The following is a 13,863-nucleotide window of genomic DNA, read 5'->3' as shown; positions in this document are numbered from 1 at the left end:
CGGCTAAACCAAAGGGGCACCTTAAAGCACTTCTTAGCACATGAGGAGCTAAATAATTCATACGTTTGCTGCCAACATTAATATTTATTAGAGTGTAATGTCACCGTACATTCATGCATCAAGTCCTGCCTGCCCGGAAAGTCCCCCTCCCCGCCAAAAAACGCTCTTCTGGATAAGGAGTCTGACGTCAGCTGTTGTATCCTTGAGAAGGGAACTGACTCACTTCGAAGTGTACACTTGTTGGCTGAGATGAAACTGTTACAGAAATTAATTAATAATGCAGCATTTGCCAGTCTGAGATATAACACAGTCAGTCTGTGCCACAACCCTCAGGTAACGTCTCTGTGTTTGTTACTACTGATGTGTGGATGATGTTGGTAATGTTTTCAGCATATCTGTTACTCCTAGCGCCGCTAACTTTGCTAATGTGCCGGCCCAGCAGACGGTGTCAATGCTGCACGCGCTGCTAGCATTGCTAATGTTGCTAGTGGCTGCTAACGCCAGCTGACAATGTTAAAGCTGCACGTGCCGCTAGCATTGCTAATGTTGCTAGTGGCTGCTAACGCCAGCTGACAATGTTAAAGCTGCACGCGCCGCTAGCAGTGCTAATGTTGCTAGTGGCTGCTAACGCCAGCTGACAATGTTAAAGCTGCACGTGCCGCTAGCATTGCTAATGTTGCTAGTGGCTGCTAACGCCAGCTGACAATGTTAAAGCTGCACGCGCCGCTAGCAGTGCTAATGTTGCTAGCCCAGATGACAATACTAATGTAGCACACACTGCTAGTGCTGCTAAAGTTCTTCAGCTCAGCTTACATTTTTAACGCTCAAGTCCAAAAAATAATATGTTGCTCTGCAGCAAACCCCTTCAAAAGGTGTGGAATCCATCATAACACTGTCATTAACCCCTTGGAAGGTGGCCTTCCGTGCCCTTTACATGGCCCTTCATGCCACGCTGATCCTGCACATATGGGCGGGGCCTGGCCATCAGGGGCAAGAGGTGAGTCGAGGGTGGATGGGACAAGAGCCAAAGGTGGAGGGATAGAGAGAGGGAGACAATGGGGGGGGGGGGATGACAGGCGGACAGATAAAGCCTGCAATCTCCTCTGTGGGGCGTGGGGGGGGGGGTAGCTGCTTTTGTTTAGTCGCTCATTATTTTGTTACTGTTCTGACAGAGGTGTGACGCTGGGTGCAACTCTCCTGAGCATAACAGACAAATAAGAGCAGGTTTTCATGGTGGTAAGAGAGAAGGAGGCAGCCGTGAAGGCGCTGGAGCAGCCAAACAGGGACTCAGTGTGTTTAAGTGCTTATTTGGAATGACTCACCGGGACAAAATGGATGACCAAAAAAAGAGATGTTCGTTTGTGTATGTCTGAGGACAGCCAGTCACATGGTGCCGTAGGCTGTGCTCATACCATCTCAGGGGACCGGCATGCGAGCCTCAAACCCAGCGAGTCTTGGCTGTGATGCTAGGAGGACAGCATTATTCCAGCTGGAGGCGCTGCTTTAGGGTGACGAGTGCCCAGGAACCCAGCCCGGTCACCTGACCCACAATTCCCTGGGCCACTTTCCACGGTTGGCCATCATGACACAGTGAGACCCAAACCCAGTGGGCCGCCAGCGGACACACACCTCATTCTGGCCGGCTTAGTGCGGGGAGGACCCCACCGCATTCACTTGCCAATTGCTCACTCCATTCCTGTAATGTCACAGGTCCTCTCTTTCCCCTCTCCCCTCTTTGACAAATAAAAGCTCTTTTCCTGGATTGATTTAAGTTAACGATTGATCTGGGAGCTTGAAGAAGACGTGTCTGAGTCTATTTGAAAGTTAACATTGCTGATCATAAACCATAGGCTGACCTTAAACGTGTTCTCACTCCTCGCCATGACCTGTGTCATCTCCCAGCAGAAACCTCTGCTAGAATCTGGGCCCCTACACTGAACTTTGGCTCGCAAGGAGCGATGATGAACATGTGCACCTGGATTACAAAATGTGACTGGTTGAGGCCAGTCATGTGACTTGTGTGGTGTGAGGGGTGGAGGGGTTCCCCCTTAACTCACAGTGGTGATGGGGGTTGCTCCCAGGCATTTTCCTGTCACATTCAGGAAGGCAAAGGTGCTTTGGGGTCAGCTCGAGGTCAGCATTGGATCGGGGGATGTGGGCGGTGGCTGGATGTGGGGGTGAGAGCACCCCCACCTCCCTGGCGAAGATTGTCAGGGCTGCTTGGCTCCAAGGCTTGGCGTGATCAATATGATTTACCACGACAGGGGCAAGGTTCCCGCGATTGGTTCCTTGACCTGCTGACAGTGACGGATGAGTTGTCGGAAGCCCCTTTGCTGCTGTGTCACCCTGGGGCTTAAATTGCTTTCAGTTACAGTCGAAAATGGTCTTATGGTAGGATGGTGGAGTAGCGGGGAACTGAAGTGGGGGGGCGGGGCCTGCAGTAATCTCCGAAATGCCATTCTGCTGTGACATCACTCGTCCCTGTCTATTAGAGTGCAGTGGGAAAAAGATTAAAACATGAACCGTTACAGTTGAGCCGTAAATCCTGACACAAAATAAACAGTCCAGCTTGTTTCGGAGCAATCAGCACAATATCATAATGCTGAGAAAATAGCACGACAATCAGCGCGTCCTGTATGAATCACCAAGCAATGTTTTATTCCGAGGAATTACCATGGAAATGTACTGACCAAGGTCACCTCCGTGCAGGAGAGGTACAGCCAGACAACAGCTATTAGCTAATTAGCTAGGGTCCCAAACCAGCCGGAGGTTACAATACATTAAAATGAGAAAGGCTGAGAAGCTTTGAGCAACGTAAGGCATAAGAAGCACATGGACAAGACTGCTACTGTTTAACCTCCCCGTCTGCATGACACAGACATCAACGTCACACCTGTTGGCTGCAGTCCGGTATGCAAACCATAAACAGATTTCTGAAGTCCAGCAACCAAACCATAAATAGATTTGAGAAAGTCAGTATCTAAACCATAAACAGATTTCAGAGATCTACCATCTAAACCACATTATTAAAATATACAGTGGTACTTCGGTTCCCGAACTTAATCCGTTAGGGACTCCTGATCGAATCCTAAAAAGTTTGAGTTCTGATCGAATTTTTCCTTTCAGAAATAATGGAAAACCAATTAATTGGTTCCCGGCCCCCCAAAATTACACCTAAATATGTTTTTTTTCAGCATTTAAACACAAAATGAACAGGATAAAACAAGAAGAGCATTTTTTTCTTAATGGCTTCCAAAACGATAAAGATCTTATCCCAACATTACCCCTGTCCTGCCCCGATCTTCCGCTCCTTCCGTGTGCCACGCCCCCTCGTTAACCTCGTGTGGGATCCCCATGTGATCAGTTGTTTCTGGTTGTTGTCATTAGTCCTCTGTATTAATTCCGCGTTTCAGTTTGTTTCCCCAGTCAGGTCATTAGGTGCGTTCGTCTTGCTTACAGCGCTGGCTTAAAGCAACGCATTCTGATCCTGACGCAATGCATTACGGTTAGATGCATTGCGACCTCTCACCCGGCTGTACAAACTGGAACTGCCTCCGTGACGACACACCTTTGCCCTTATTGGCTGAAGAGTTTAAATTACACGCATGACGTTTATATCCCAGGCAGTTCCGATGCGTAATCTGCTATTTCTCCCGAATATCACGTAAAGCAGTGAGAACTGGTTTTCAGTTAATTTACCTGGTAAAATAAAGTTTAAATAAATGACATAAATGCTCTAATAGTACAAGTAAGTTAGTGGTTTATTTATTATTAGTTACTGTAATGTTGCGCTGCTTTATTTGGTTAATCATCCAGTCTGTGATGAAGGCATTCAAGTAAGAATTGCATAGTAGTATGACTCATTTCCTGGCGCGTACAATTTATATTAGGTCAGCGTTCACGGTTCGACTTCTGATATTCAGATCGAGTTGTAGTTGTAGGTGTAACTGGTTTGTTCGACTTTCAAGAAATTCGAGTTCTAGTGAGTTCGAGAACCGAGGTACCACTGTACACTGATCCGCCATAAAGTTAACCCACTGACAGGTGAAGTGAATAACATTGATTATCTCATTACAATGACACCTGCTATGGGTGCCATTCTGCATTAATGAAGTGCAGAGTGAACAGTCAGCACCCTGAATTTGATGTGTTAGAAGCAGGAAAATGTGCAAGTGTAAGGATTTGAGTGACCTTAAGACGGACCAAATTGTGATTGCTAGAAGACTGGATCAGAGCATCTCCAATATGGCAGGTCTTGTAGGGTGCTTCCGGTGTGCAGTGATCAGTACCTACCAAAAGTGGTCCACGGAAGGCTAATCGGTGAACTGGCAATGGGGTCAGGGGCACCAAAGACTCATTGATGTACGTAGGGAACGAAGGCTGGCCTGTCTGGAGTAATCCCACAGGAAAACTACTGCGACACAAATTGCTGAAAAATTTAATACTGGTGTCAGAACATACAGTGCATCGCAGCTTGCTGCGTATGGGGCTATGTAGCCGCAGACGGGTCAGAGAACCCGTGCTGATCCCTGTCCACCACAGAAAGAGCCTACAGTGGACACATGGAGTGATGGTAGAATGTCACATTTTCTGTTACATCATGTGGATGGCTGGGTGCATGTTCGTTGTTTACCTGGGGAAACGATGGCACCAGGATGCACTTTGAGAAGGTGGGAAGGTGGCGGAGGCAGTCTGATGCTCTGGGCAATGTTCTGCTGGGAAGCTTTTGGTCCTGGAATTCATGTGGATGATACTTTGACTTGGTCTCCAAATCCCCAGGATTTTATCCCAATCGGGCATCTGTGAGATGTGCTGGACAAGTCTGATCCATGGAGCCCCCGCCTTGCAACTTAGAAAACTTAAAGGATCTGCTGCTAACGTCTTGGTGCCAGGCACCACAGGACACTGGTCTCGTTGAGTCCATGCATCAAAGGGACAGAGCTGTCTTTACGACATGTGGGGGACCTACACTATATTATGCAGGTGGTTTTAATGTTATGGCTGATCGGTGTATAACTAAGCTGAAAGTACCAGCAAATTAGCAGCATCTGCAAACTACACTTTGACCGGAGATAAAAACATAGACAGGGTCGGAGTCCAGCTGCGGGCGACTCGCTCTGGGGTTACGAGAGGCGTCCCCCAGCATCTTGGCATGTTTGCATGAACGACACTCTCAGCAGTGGCTCTTATTTGCCAACGGATGCCACAATCCCCCCTCCCACCTCCAAGGTCCAGGTAGCTGGAATACAAGCAGGCATGTAGCTCTGAATGCGTACGAGGGCCAGGCCATAATGTGAAACAGGAGGACCTGGCAGGGGTCGAAAGAGCCGAAATAAGCTATTACTGGGTATTACTGAGTAATAGCTTATTATGAACTTACTTTGAAAATTTTATAGCGTGTTTTATGACCTTCTATAATTTGGATGTTTTTTTCTAACTTTCACTTACTGCTTCCAAAAACGCACAAGTGGAAAAGGTACTGGTTCTCTAGCCTGATCTGGGAAACATAGGCAAACGTCTGATGTACTGAAACTGACTTTGTCACACCAAAAACACAGTTACTCTGTCAATACTGTGGACTTTGCATTCACAGCCCTAATCGCAGCCAGCTGATTCCACGTGAATCTGAACCTCTAACCATGCGTCTATTCCAGAGGCTCTTCTAGGGGTCCCACCTGGACTTGCGCACGCCCCCTCAGCTTCAAACATCCAACAGATGCTTTGGTCTCTTCACATTGAAATAAAACCTGCCCTTGGTTTCCGCCTGTTGACGTTGGGTGAGGAGGTTCCCTAGGGGACAGTGGCAGTGAATAAGGATGTCAGACAGGCCAGCAGACCTTGGCCGATCAATGTTGTTCTAACAATATCCTCTGCTGAGCTTAAAATAAAGGCGCCGAGGGGGTCCGGACTCCTGGTGGCCCTAAAATAGGTCTTTCCCTTAGTGTGTCCTCTCTGATTAAGCTCACTGTCACAGGAGCCCTTAGACTGGAAGCAGATGTGGTCGGGTTGAGTGGAGTCTCCAACAGATCAGCTGACCACGCCCATGCAGACGCAACGGTCTGCGCGACCGAAACAAAACATGATTATCTCGCAGGCCCAGGAGTCAGCACCCAGATAAATGACAGAGACAGAACATTCAATTCAGCTCTGTGGCGGAAGTGATGCAGGGCTGCTAGTCTGGGCTGAAAGTCCCAAACAGGCGGCTTAAGTCATGCCAAAATTAGAGAAACTTAACCAGTCACCCACCCACATTAGACTGGGGGGGACGGCTGGAAATGCAAACGAGGCAAAAACGAGGCATTACGGTGCACACATTAGCGGAAAAAACAGTTATTTTTAAAAAGCGCTGTTTCCACCATGCTGCGGCCCGCATGAGGGGTAATTGGGAAACTCTGAGTGCAGTAATCCAGATTACTGGGGGATGGGGTAAGGAGAGCGGAGCAGTATGTGGCTGGATGGGGTATGGCGAGGTAGGCGATCTTCACAACGAGGAACATGAGGGAGCACCACCTCTGGGGAGAAGAACCAGCCACCCAGGCCTCCGTGAAGAGTCTGTATGGACCAGGGACTGGAGCCTGCACACGTCTCTGTCACTGCAGGGGGGACTAACTGTCAAATGACTGTAATTTTCCAAATTACATCCCCCCTCCTAGTGGCAGGGCAGACTCATCCATGCAACCATGAGCTTTGAAGGGAGCAGGTCTGGAAGGAGAGGCCGTCGTCATTGTTTTGCAGACCATCGTCACTCCTCCATTCCCGGGTAAAAAAAAATCTCAAATACTGGCAGGTCTGGCACAGTGCGTCCATCACCTCCCACGCTCCAAACAAACAGGGCGCGTGCGCTGGCGTACTGCCGAGAAAACAGTGGCCCGCTGGGCCGGTGTGGGCTGGTCGCCCACCCAAACACACAGGGCCGCAGCGTTCGGTAAGCCGCGGCAGCCGTTATGGTAGCTGCGTCCTAGGGCACTTCCTGCTCTGAAGCGTAGGACGTGTTTCCCGTTTGTGGGCCTTGCGTTCAGCATGGAAAATGAATGGCTCTCCTCGGAATACTTGCACTATTGTGTTACCATGACATCCCACACAAACGAGTGACAGGTCTGTCTGTTCCAGGAATTCCATGAATAATTGATGTGGCACATGCATTAATCAACTTCAAACTGGTGTTGTGACAGCAAGAACCATCCCGGTGTGTTCTGTCGCACTTATTTTATAAGTATCGTACTAACGGGAGCACGGATAGGGGGTGGGCTGTTAAGCCACAGGTCTTACTCACGGCTGCGTCACAGGGCGGGTGCCACGGTATGATTAAAGCTCATTACCCGCCAGGGAAAGTTTCTGCCACATGCTGTGATTTTCTGCAGCTGGCTGGAACTAGCATGGTGTTTCTTTCCATGACCCGTCGATGTGAAGGCCTTCTGAACTCGCAGAGAGAACATCATTATCATTAAGAAGATGTACGGAGGGTTTGGGTTGCAGCAGCTGTCCTGTAGACCCACCTCTTGAAGGTGGTCTGTTCACCATGGACGCGTGATTATGGTCTGCCATGCAGCTTGGTGCTGGCATAAAATGAGTGGTGCCAACAGAACATGTTAATGAAGATGAAGAAGAAGATGATAATGATGATGGTGATGATGATGAAGATGATGACGAAGATGGTGATGATTATGATGAAGATAGTGATGATGATGATCATGATACATCCACTTGGTTATGTCATTCAATCATATTAAAATGTCAGATACAAACCCATAGATGTGGAATAAACAGATATGTTGTGCTGTACTCCCTAATGAAGAGAACAGCCAATCTACAATATATCTCTGCTTAATTCATTTGTTGGCGGTATAAATGACCTATCGGACACTGAGTCATCTATGGTACAAACAGAGCATAGAAGATGGTATCCCAATGACAGGAGAAAGTATGATGGACATCTGCGTCATGAAGTTTGGCATATGCCCATAATATTGGAAAAAACAAGAGAAGTAGGTGCATTCCCTTTTGCCTGGGGGATGAAACAGGGGACTGACAGCCCCCTGGAACTGACAGACAGACAGGCAGGCAGGCAGGCAGCATTTCACAATGTGAGTCTCTCTCAGGCCAAAGTACGAGCTGTCTACTGTATGGGACGTCAACAGGGTGCTGGAAACGAAGGCAAAGGCTGAAACTCACACAAAAGCAAGTGTTTTTGGGCCATCATTAGACTGCAACTGTGCGTAGAAACAGAGCACAGAAGTTTACTGCAGTGTCGAAACGTCAGAAGATCAGAAGAAGCCTTTTTCAGATTTTGGAATGTCAAACTGCCAGTCTGGATCTCCCTCTGAAGAGATTCATGTTTGTCCCTGTTTTATTTTAATACTATTCACAGATTAACTACTTTACTTAAATACCTAATAATCCCCAGATGTACAGCAGAGTAGGCACGGTGATCCTTTGGACAGGTTACGAAGTCGTTCCCTGCAGGACCACATAAGTTTCAGGGTTTGTTCCTGCACGGAAAATCAAGACGGGTATGAATCACAGAGCAGGATCCATCATCACATTAAAGCCTACTTGGCATTTAAATACACTGAAGCTGCTCGTCTCTCAGTATCCAATCAGAGCGGTTTATTGTGGCGGAAAAACTCCTGGATAACTGTCCTCTGGAGAACAAAAAGGAAGAGCAGATTCTGAACTGTGAGAGCCAAAGTTTAATCGGCTCAGTAATTTAATTATTGTTTCACTCGAGGATAGCTGGCACACTTTAACAGGCTCAATTCTCCATGGTACACTCGAATCCATGTCAATAATGTTAAGTAATTTGGACTAAACCATTGCAGAATGGGGTGTAAAAAAAGTCAGACCTTAGTCTGAAATTGAAAACCTTGGCAGGCTTTGCTGGAAATGCATTGAAGCAGCATAATTAAATACATTTTACTTGTTTATGAAGCAAATAGACTAACCCATTTAAATGGGATTTCAGTAGCTTGGGAATTCTGTAGGATTTCTGTGACCATGTTTTTTTCATGCTCATTTACAGTTTTATCATTTTTTTGGAAACTGCTTCCATATAAAGCAGCTTAAGCCTCATGATAACTCATGTTAATTACCTTGCTCCTGTTATCTAGGAACCAGTTAAACGTCTTTAGTTAAAATTCTGGTTCCTGAGCTGTGAGATTCCCTCTTGCCCCTATCTACGGAGCACCTCCATTCTCTGTGATGCGGGAGACATGGCTGGTGAGTAGGTGAGCCCTTGGAACCGCCCCTTAAAACCGAGGCTTTCAGGATGTTAAGAAGGCAGGACAGGCCCCAAGCCACCTGTCACATCGTGTACAGTCAGGTTGTTATCGACATGGATGCCCCCCGGCCCCATATCCACCCAGCATGAGATATACCCCTACGCCAAGCAAAGATCAGAGCATGACGTTCCAGTTTCAGTGTCAACATGACACTCCCAGCCTTTGAAGTGAGGCAGATTGAGAGGAAGGTCAAGGATTGGCTTATTTTCCCTTGGCAATAGTTGTGGTCACTGCACAGGGATGACCACAGAGATGGAGACTGAGAGGAAGGTCAAGGATTGGATTATTCTCTGAGGACAATGAGAGAAAGGTCAAGGATTGGCTTATTCTCTCAGGATGATGAAAGGTCAAGGATTGGCTTATTCTCCCAGGACGATGAGAGGAAGGTTGAGGATTGGCTTATTCTCCCAGGACAATGAGAGGAAGATTGAGGATTGGCTTATTCTCCCAGGACAATGAGAGGAAGGTCGAGGATTGGTTTATTCTCTGTGGACGATGAAAGGAAGGTTGAGGATGGGCTTATAATCTGAGGACAATGAGAGGAAGGTCGAGGATTGGCTTATTCTCCCAGGACAATGAGAGGAAGGTCGAGAATTGGCTCATTCTCCCAGGACGATGAGAGGAAGGTTGAGGATTGGCTTATTCTCTCAGGACAATGAGAGGAAGGTCGAGGATTGGTTTATTCTCTGTGGACGATGAAAGGAAGGTTGAGGATTGGCTTATTCTCCCAGGACAATGAGAGGAAGGTTGAGGATTGGCTTATCCAGTGGCTGCTAGGTACAGATACAGCAGGGGGATGACTGCAGAGAGGAAGACTGAGAGGAAGGTGGAGGAATGACCAGAGTGTTTGGTCCCAATTTGTGCCGTATGCATTAATCCATATTTCACATTTTACTCTTTCAAATTTAGTTCTAAGTCAGATGTTTTGGGTTGAAAAACGTGACTGTTATCAACATCTAACGGCAGAGCCACTGAGGTTATGGAGCAGGTCAACGAGCCGTGAAATCCTTACATAAAATGGGATAAAACGATCCCCGGTGATGGTGACTGACAGGGGCACTGACCCCTCCCTCATATCTAACAGCCACAAAATACCCCCTATTGGGTCCATGGCCATTAAATCAATTACTGTTATTATTTGTTTGTCTCTTAGTTGATGTGTTCATTTTTACCCATTTATAAAACAGGATATGATGCTGAAATGATTCAGCGGGACCAGCAGCCCTCCTGGGAGGGTAGCCAACTATTAACCACCGCGATTTTACTCTCACAGTGACTGAACTCATTTATTGCCTTTGTGGTGGCCTGGGCTGGCAGAAAGAGTGGGGGCTTGCACCGCCCCCCTCTTTACCTGTCAAGTAACCCCCATATCAACATGCAGGATACGAAGAAAACCGTACCTACTCTTTATGGAGGTGCTGTTTCTGTATTTCAGTGTAATGTAGTCTGGTGGGCAACTCCCAAGGGAGGTGGTTCCAAGGACGCCCCTCCGGGTGAAGCTTCTGGGGCAGACCCAGGACATGCAGGAAGGATTATGTCTCCCAGCTGCCTTTGGAACATCTGGCGATCTTCCAGAGCATGCTAATGACTGTAGCCATGGAAAGAGAGGTGTGCTGTCACCACAACCCTCATCAGGAAAAGCAGAGGGAAAATGGATGGATGGATGGATGGATGGAAGCAGTCTAGTGCACATTCTTTGTAAGACAGGGAGCACAGGACTTAAAGCAGTTATTTAGTTTTATGTAAAGACAAAACTTGACATTACTACAATATATTGTTTCCTTTTCTATTCATTCATTTGCTTTTTGGTCTGTATTTTTGTTTATTTTTCAGAAACCAAAGCCTCATGGCAGGGGTCTGAATGACCTTGCCTGGACCATCTCATCTGAAATGACACGTGGACTAAATGCTGCAGATGAGTTCACCCTGAAAACAGAAGTAAACAGAAAATGCTGGCAGTATGAATATGAATATGCATAACCTCATTTCTGCAACCTGTCACAACCACGTCACCGACTGTTAAACCCACAAAGTCTCAGTTCTCCGGCTTGGCTTTCCAATACGGAAAACCACGGGCAGGAATAAGCCTCTAATCGTGCTGAATTACACCACTTCATCTGCTCCGTGGTCCTTTACCCTCACGAGAGCTTCATGCTCGTGAACACCGTTGAGTGAAATTGGGGAATAAGTGGCAAATCACAGCTCTCCCCCGTTAACTTGGGTCCAGAATCTGTCAGGATGGATTTGAGCAGATGGTAGAGTCTGCCCTTCCCAAAAGGAAACCTGTGTCCCTTTACAGGCAGATTCCACAACAGTGAGAGGAATGATTGCTTTTCTGGATCCCACGAGGTCCAGGGCTACCGTCACTAACATCACTGCCAATCTATACATAGTTCAGACATTTATTCATAGTTCAGTAATCGAATCACTCCATGAAATCCTGAGCTGTACCTTCTGTAGATAAATTTAACATTTTATTGGTCACCTTTGGATCCCTTCCAGATGATAATTAAAGGTAGAAGTTAAAATTTGTTTGCTGGTTTTTCCTGAGTGGGATGAGTGTTGGTGAGTGATGGTCCCAAACTCTGAAAATAGGCACTTGCACACTGGCTGAACAACCCCCCACCTCGGCCATGAAGGCCAGTCTAAAGGGGGAGAAGGTAAAAATGCACTTCCCAGGAAGCTTTATTTAGTTTCTGGGTTAAAAATGGCTTCCAGTCGTCCTGGTCGCAGGGAATGTGGCCACATCAAGGAGTGCGCCGGGAATCATGGGTAACGAGTTTGGCAACACACTCTTAGTATTCCTACCCTGACTCCCGTGGGACCTTTTTCTCTGTAGTGGACAAAAACTGTATAAGTTAAAATATTATTCAGAGTTCATAAACATTGGGCTTAAACTAGAGGCCAGGTTTGATGCGGGGACATTTTTACTTTTTAAAGGCTGCTTTCCATGATTACGGCCTGAGCAATGTTGTTGTTTGTCAAACATTAATTTAGTTACTTTAGTGTTAGGTAACTGAATGCTGTGTTTGTACAATGACTTTTTTCCACTCAAATATTCTTAAAAAACACCCACCAAATACCTCAAAGAGGGTTACCATGCAGCCGGACAGGTTCTGAGGCACCTGCTCCGTGCTCTTGCCTGGATCGGAGACAACGCCATCCAAAGGAAGACTTATTATTTAAACAGCATAGTGCAGAAAAGGAGGTGGTTTATGACCCAATGTGGGTTAGGAGCCAACCTGGGTTGGGAAAACACAGGATCCCCAGGCAGACTTATTTTTTAAGTTAAATGTACCTGGTTAAATGTACCAGTCCAGCAGATTGGCCTGAGACCACTTTGGTAGATGGCTAATATCTTTTTTGATTGGCCGTCTTGTAATTGGTCAGCCAACTCTCTCTGGTGATTGGCTGACACCGGCCAATGATTGGCCAGCATTGTCTTGAGACTCGCTGGTACTAGAAGTCTAATATGACCTGACCTGCATCTCCCCTTCTGAACATTTTTATTTATAAAGTTTAATGCATCTGCTTGATTCTGCAGACAGCTTGTGCATTACTGCCCTCCCTTGCAAATAAAACTTATTGTTTATTTACAATTCTGAGCAAAAAAATGTTTCCTACATGTCAAAGTCATGCACTACCAAGGCCTGTCAGTCTAATTCTTCCTGATGAGGGGCCACATTCTGTGCTTTTTTACTCTATAATCCCATAATCCCCTTCTCTGTGCCAAATCGAGCAGCCTGGGACTGATAGATGCTGAGACGGCCTTTAGTGGATCTACATGTTTCATGCACCAACGACTTTATCACATTCTGCCTGTGATATAAATGACTGTCAAAGTGTATATACATTTCACAGATTCTGTAAAGTGTGTTAACTGTCATCTGTAACACCAAGGAACTCAAAGGCTACTTCCTGAATATTAATTAATTTTATTTTTTCCGCTTTAGCATACTTTGGGGGCATTCTGTACAAATAAGTAAAGGAAACATTGATTTTTTTAAGAACTTCTGCCTGTCCATTGAGTAGTGTAAGCACAGGCACTGAATTAGCTACCCCAATGATGGACAAGGACCCCACTAAGCAAGCCCAACCGGCAGAGCCCCAAGTAAGACGGTGCAGAGCTCAGACGGTGCCCCACCCGTCAGAAATCATGACCTTACTTAAAGGGCATTACCTAAAAATATTGGGCCCAGGTCACAACTCAACCCTGAGGGGGGTGAACAGCTTAAGCCGGGCCGACCTCCAGGTGGGACAGGAAAAGGGAGGGGGGGGGGAGGATTGTGGGGCACCATTAATTTTAAAAAATGTATAAATTAGGAAGGGATACACCAGTCACGGAAACCCACTGATACAACAGACAGACACAGACAGACAGACAGACACACAGACAGACAGACACACAGACACTTTATGCAGCTTCAGCTCTGCACTACAGCCACTTATTAAACCTCCTTCAGGTCCTGGCAATCACAGCTGACATTCATGCGTACATGCGTGTTTCTGGCTGTGTGACACCCCACAGTTCTGCCAGATGGTCACGCCTGTACGGAGACCTCATAGCTGGTGTACTCACTGCTGA

The 13,863-nt window shown here is 46.7% G+C and overlaps 1 long non-coding RNA gene across 4 annotated transcripts; it reads left to right on the top strand.

Moving 5' to 3' along the window:
* Nucleotides 1-88: 88 nt before the first annotated feature.
* On the top strand, nt 89-11,768 carry LOC111853805 (uncharacterized). 4 transcript variants are annotated; one of them, XR_002840521.1, is made up of 3 exons: nt 89-333; nt 10,714-10,886; nt 11,112-11,768. It is a non-coding gene; the product is annotated as an uncharacterized lncRNA (long non-coding RNA). The 4 variants fall into 4 exon arrangements; XR_002840522.1 differs by lacking the exon at nt 10,714-10,886 and adding an exon at nt 914-997; XR_002840520.2 differs by lacking the exons at nt 10,714-10,886; nt 11,112-11,768 and adding exons at nt 914-997; nt 1,173-1,712.
* The last annotated feature ends 2,095 nt before the right edge of the window (nt 11,769-13,863 follow it).

Source organism: Paramormyrops kingsleyae, chromosome 1 (genome assembly GCF_048594095.1).
Source record: "Paramormyrops kingsleyae isolate MSU_618 chromosome 1, PKINGS_0.4, whole genome shotgun sequence".
In the NCBI taxonomy this organism is placed as follows: Eukaryota; Metazoa; Chordata; class Actinopteri; order Osteoglossiformes; family Mormyridae; genus Paramormyrops; species Paramormyrops kingsleyae.
This window is presented reverse-complemented; position numbering and strand designations above follow the sequence as displayed.